The following is a 5,950-nucleotide window of genomic DNA, read 5'->3' as shown; positions in this document are numbered from 1 at the left end:
AAGGGGCCAAAGAGCCGCATGTGGCTCTCGAGCCACAGTTTGCCTACCACTGCTCTAGGCTGATCCTGCACTGAGCAGCGGGTTGGAGTAGATGGCCTCTGTGGCTCCTTCCGACTCCGTGATTCTTTTCCTTCTCCTCCCAGCTGGCTGGAACAGTGGTGCCAGAGGAATGCCTGAAACTATCCTGCTATAACCTCATGCAGCTTCTGGGGCTCCAATTAAGACCTGCTTTGCACAGAGCCTCGCAAGGATGCCTAAACTGCACCCCACAGGCCACTGCTGGCCCAGGGGACTCTCCACGCAGCCTGCAAGGCAGCAGGATGGGAGCTCCAGCCCCATCTCTTAGCCTTCAGAGTCATCGTTCTGCACGTGGCCGTAACTGCCCTCAATATATACAGAGACTGCAGTCCTTGCAAGGATGGAGCAGCCCCTGCCCAGCCCACCCATTGTTTTTCGCACCTCAGGGTGGCCTCACCGTGGAACACGGGGGTGGGGGGGGAGAGAACACACAGGGAAACAACACTGACCCAGCTTGAATGCAAGCAAGTTTATTGGTGGATGTTCTCAGCACAAAGGAGGGACTTGAGCAAGAGCACGAGAGTTCGCCAACGGCTGCTTCAAGCTCACGCCCGGCGCACAATGACAGGGGCTGCCCAAGGGCTCCCTGGCTGGGCAAGAGACACTGACGGACAACCCGGTAGCAGACGATGCAGAGAAATGCCAAAGGTCTCCCACTGCTCCCCAGACACCAGAAAGGAAGTGTTTTTGCGTCTACACATCCACGCCAACAAGGGGGAAAGAGACATGGAGCAACCCCTACGTAACCCCTACTTTTGTTTCCAATGGCTGTTTGCACCAAATGCTTAGCGTCCAAAAAAAAAGGTCTCAGAAGGTCCACGTTTACCAGAGCTCTTTGTCCTTCTCGTCCCGTTTCTCTGTCCCCACAAAAGTCAGCTCATCTTGCAACTCAGCAAAACCAGGGGAAGGAAGTGAGCGGGCACGCTGTCGCCCAGGGGAGTGGGCGGAGAAGGGGAGAGGCAGGGGAGCCACAGCCAGGCCGAGGCCAAGCTGCCACACACCCCCTCCCTCACGCTGGGCTCTGCTTGAGTCCCCTGGCACCTTTGGGACCAACCCAGTCTAATTCTGGGCATCGGCTTTCGCGTGCACGCACACCTCAGAATTAAACCTGGTTGGTCTTAAAGGTGCCCCGGGACTCAAACCGTGTTCTAGACTCGTGTTAGCCAGAATAAAGCTCTGTCCTCCCCCATCTCCACCCTACCCCTGTCCAGCTGGGGTGCAGCAGTGGGGCCCCCCCGCAAGAACGGTGGCTTTGCCTTGCTGCGTGCATCACGCGGGTTGGAGCACAAGGCGACCCACAGAGGAGCCACTGCACAAACTGCTCACGTGTGGCAGGAGGAGGAGTCAGCTTGCACCCGTCTCTCTGCCTGGCTTCTCACAACATGGATGGGCTGCAGCGCCTCGAGTGCGAGAGAGAGAGCCCTCTTTCTCAGGGCTGCTTCCTGCACATCTGGCAGGACCCTACTGCAAGCAGTCAGGCCAACAGAGGGGACGCATCCAGCTGCCTCTGCAGTCTCAAAGAGCCGCCCCTTTCTTCAGGGAGGCCAACCTCAAGGGGAAGGGGAAGAGGGGCAAGCGGCTCCGTTGTGTGTGTGTGGAGGGCGGGAAGGGAAGGTTCGTGAACACGGGGACGGTGCCTGCAGATCAATCCATCCTTCCATCCATGGATGACCCCCTGCTCCAACGTCTTGAGCAGCTCCTTCCCATGGGGACAGGGGAAGCAACAGGGAGGGGAGGGCTGTTGTGCCAAAAAAGGAAGGGGCTTCCTCCCCGTGCCTTCAGAGTTGTGAGCGGCCCCTGCCTGAGGATACCTTTCAAATGCCCTCCACCCCAAATGTTCCCAAGTCCTTCACAGTCTGGCTCCAGCAGAACCTGCTCCTTCCAACTGCTGAAATGGTGAAGGGGGGGGGGGGAACCACGAGCGGGCGAGGTCACAGCTACACAAGGCCGCCAGGCTCACCAATGGGGATGGCACAGATGAGAAGCTAAGCAGGAAGTGGGGAATCCTCCTCCTCCTCCTCCTGCTGAGGTCCTTTGCAGACACGGCAAGCGCAACCCGGAGCTGCGTGGGGCCAATGTGGCACCCTCTTTCTCAGCCGGAAACGCACGGACTCCGATCCAGGCAGCCTCGAAGATCGTGTCTCGCCTGTGAGGCTGCAAGCAAGGAGCTACAAAGGCCTCAGAGACTTCAGCTAGCTTCAAATTAACGTCGGGTTCCAGCTGCAGCGTTATTCTCTGTGAAGAGGAGAGGGTGGATGCTGCGGCTTGGTACATCTGAGTTCCAAAAAAATGAGAAAGTGTCCGGATCCACTCCTGGGATACAGAACGTCCGCTGCCCAAGGCACAGCCTGGAAAGAGCAGAGACACAAGAGACAAGGGTTACCCCTCTTTCTAGCAGGCGCTCCCCTCGGCCCCAGCCGGTCCCTTTCCATCCCGATTCTCAGCATTTGGAGCAGCTTACAGCCCTTGTAGTGATGGCTACTCTTGGGCTGAGCATCTGTGAGTTCCTACAGGAACGGCAGCAACCATGCTCGGAAATTACAAAGAGGTGAGGCAGTTGCCATAGATACATACTGGGGGAACGGAGGAAGAGTAACTGTCAATGACAAGTGTGGAACCAACCCCCCCCCCAAACCTGTAAACCCCAAATCACTTTCAGACGAACGGACCGGAACCCACAAGCACTTAGAAACTTAGATGCTAAATGCGTTCATTCAACGATGCCTTTAATGCAGGGGGCCCAGAAGGCATTTGGTTTCCCCCCCCTGAATTTAAAAGCAAAAGACGTCAGGCATAGTTAAAATAAACAAAAATGAATTGTGAGAAGCAGCAACTGAACCCGTCCTGACCAATGTTCCCTCTAAGCTGTGGAGTCTTGTGAGCAAAAATTCTACTTTGTGAGCTCCTGGCATTAAAGTTGTGAGCAAGCGATTTGGCTGCTGCATAAATCAGTCTGCTCTGGGGCCCTCCTTCCTGAGCTGAGACAAAAATGTGTGAGCCAGAGGCTAAAAAAACGTGAGCTAGCTCACACTAACTCAGCTTAGAGGGAACACTGGTCCTGACACACAGAAGCCTGCGGAACCTCTGAGCATCACTCCCGCAAAGTGCTCAAAAGACGGCTGGAAGGACCTCACCTCTCGGACTGAACAATCGGAGCAGTGTCTGAAGAGAAGCTTCCCGCAGGAGTCCAGACACACCTGGAAGGCTGCATACCTGAAAGGGCCTGTGGGGCGTCCTGAGACTGGCAGGGCTCCCCGAGGCCTCTGCAAACAAAACCCGCTCTCATTCGAACTGAGGGACTGAAACTGGGACCCTCCTGCGTGCAAAACTGTCACTTTGCCACTGAGCTGTGGCCCACTCCAGGGTTCCCCAATGTGGTGCCCACAGGCGCTACAGTACTTGCCAGTCCTTCCCTTGGCGCCCCCCCAAGCTTTCCAGGAAGTGAGTGCAGCCACGGCAAGGCAGGGCTTTTCTACTAGAGGACCAGGAGGCCTGGGAAGCGCCTGAGCTTCTCTTAGTCAGTGTGTGGTTCTTTCCCCCTTTCAACTTTACCTTCTACACAGGAGGTTTGAGGAGGGAGGCAATGCACTTCGTTCTGCCTTCCACGGAAGCCATTTGGGGTTTGGGTGTGCCTCCTATGGAAGCCATTTTTGGGGTGGCTCTCACCACCTGCTCTCAAAATCCCAAATGTGCCCACCGGCTCAGAGAGGCTGGGTACCCCCGACCAAGCCAACCCCAGTAGTCCACTGATTCACCACCCTCTGGGTTACTAGAGAGCCCTGACAACAGGCTAAGATTATCCCTGCACTGCAGGTTGGGAGAGGGGAGGAACTTGGGCTGAGATCTCTTTAATGAGAAATGCCAGAGACTGAATCCGGAGCCTCCTGCATGCAAGAGATGAAGCCTGCCTGTCCCACCCACCAGTAGGCTACACTGCCTCCCCATTGCTGCGTGAAGCTCAAGTAAGCTGCACGCAGTTCTGACGAAGGGGAAACCGCAGCCTATTAGGAACAGTCCCACTGGCCATGACAGCCAGTTAGCCCCAACCTCCTGGCTCACTGCTCATTCTCTGGCCTGTAATGCCACCCCTGTGTGTCCAAAAGGCAATAAATAAAGGCGAAAGAAAGCTTGTACTTGAACCCCACAGGGCTAGGAGCACCGGCAACATGGCAGACCAGAACTGCAAGTAGAATTCTCCATGGAAGGTTCTCCTGCGGCTTCCTCCAGAGCCCAGTAGGTGGTGCTCTGGAATCGCAGGTGCCTGACTTTGGGGGCGGGGAGGAGGGGAGAAAGGCCTTTTCCACTAGGTTGACCCCTCCCTCTTCAGCTGCCCCGCCGGAACTTACTGAGCCCTTCAAACTCCCCGCTTATGTCCCCCACAGAAGCCGATCATGACAGATACATGAGAAATAAAAATGACTTTTTAATGTACGGTAACACGGTAGATGCTCAGGGGAAGATCAAGTCTTGGGCAAGATATTAAAGATGAAGGAATAAATATTCAATGGCTGCTATATTAACAATCAGTTTCAAGACTAAAGAAGATCATTAACACGGAAGGGGGAGCTCTAAGACACGCGACTGAGTTCAAACAGCTGATGACAAAATAAAAAGATCATTTACTACGATGGATATACGAGATGTTACTCTAGCTAGAAAGAGAAGAATAAGTGAAAAAATGTATGATCAAATGGATGCAGAATTTTAGAGAGCAGATACCTAAGGATCAGTGGGGAACTCTGATCAAGTTTACAGCCAGCCAGGCATTAAGAGAAAATTGGTACAAAATGTTTTTTAGATGGTATATAACCCCAAAGGATATTGAGAAAGCAGATAAAAACTACAAAGGCTGGAAATGCCAAGACACAGATGGACCTTTTTTCCATTTGTGGTGGACTTGTAAAAAAAAAATATGGGAAAGAAATACATGGAAAAATGCAGAACATATTAAAACTGAAATTCCCTATGGATGGTAAGAATATGTTATTAGGTATAAGTAAAGGTAAAGGTTCCCTTGCTCGAAAGCCAGTCGAATCCGACTCTAGGGTTGCGGTGTTCATCTCCGTTTCAAAGCCGAAGAGCCAGCGCTGTCTGAAGACGTTTGCATGGTCATGTGGCCGGCATGACTAGACGCTGAGGCACGCAATGCTGTTACCTTCCCACCGAAGCGGTACCTATTTATCTCCTTGCAATTTCTTGCTTTCAAACTGCTAGGTTGACAGGAGCTGGGACCAAAGATGGGACCTCACTCCGTCACGTGGCACTCGGGTCTTGAACTGCCAAACTACAGACCTTCCGGGCTGCAGCTCAGCGTCTTAACCTCTGAACCACTGCAGCTCCGTTATTAGGTACTAGGAATAAAGCCCGTTGTGGAAATAAATACGAGATCTAGAAAGAGGCTCTGGGGGGGTGCTCTGGCTTTGGGCAAACAGTATCAATTTGCTATGGTGACTTGAGCAGGGTATAATGACAGAGTCCACTGTTTTCTCCAGAGGAACTGATCTCTGCTACCTGAAGAGCAGTTGTAATTTTGAGTGATCTGTAGCCCTCACCTGGAGATTGGCAACAATTGTTACCCAGGACGAAATGGCTGGTTTGGAGGGTGGAGTCTATGGCATTCTACCTGTCTGAGGTCCCACCCCTCTGCAAACCCCACCCTCTCCAGGCTCCACCCCTCAAATCCCCAGGAATTTGCCAGCCTGGAGTTGGCAACCCCATCTCCTTCCCAGCTAACCATCAACCTACCATTATCTGCCCCTTTGACTTCAGCTGACTTCTGCCCTCCCTTCTGCAGAGCAGTTGTAATTCTGAGTGGTCTCCAGCCCTCACCTGGAGATTGGCACAATGGTTCCCCACGAGGGACTGACTGGTT

General features: G+C 53.5%; 1 protein-coding gene across 3 annotated transcripts in view; it reads right to left on the bottom strand.

Annotated features, from left to right (window-relative positions):
• Nucleotides 1-537: 537 nt before the first annotated feature.
• USP20 (ubiquitin specific peptidase 20) overlaps nucleotides 538-5,950 on the bottom strand; it is a 46,852-nt gene continuing 41,439 nt past the window's right edge. For all 3 annotated transcript variants that reach the window (XM_015411689.1, XM_015411703.1, XM_015411697.1), the window contains exon 25: nucleotides 538-2,426. The gene's annotated coding sequence lies outside the window, so the exon portion shown is untranslated. The remainder of the gene's footprint in view (nucleotides 2,427-5,950) is intronic.

Source organism: Gekko japonicus, unplaced genomic scaffold (assembly GCF_001447785.1).
Source record: "Gekko japonicus isolate JY-2015 unplaced genomic scaffold, Gekko_japonicus_V1.1 scaffold463, whole genome shotgun sequence".
NCBI classification, from domain to species: Eukaryota; Metazoa; Chordata; class Lepidosauria; order Squamata; family Gekkonidae; genus Gekko; species Gekko japonicus.
Note: the sequence above shows the minus strand (reverse complement) of the source record. Positions and strands in the feature narration are given on the sequence as shown.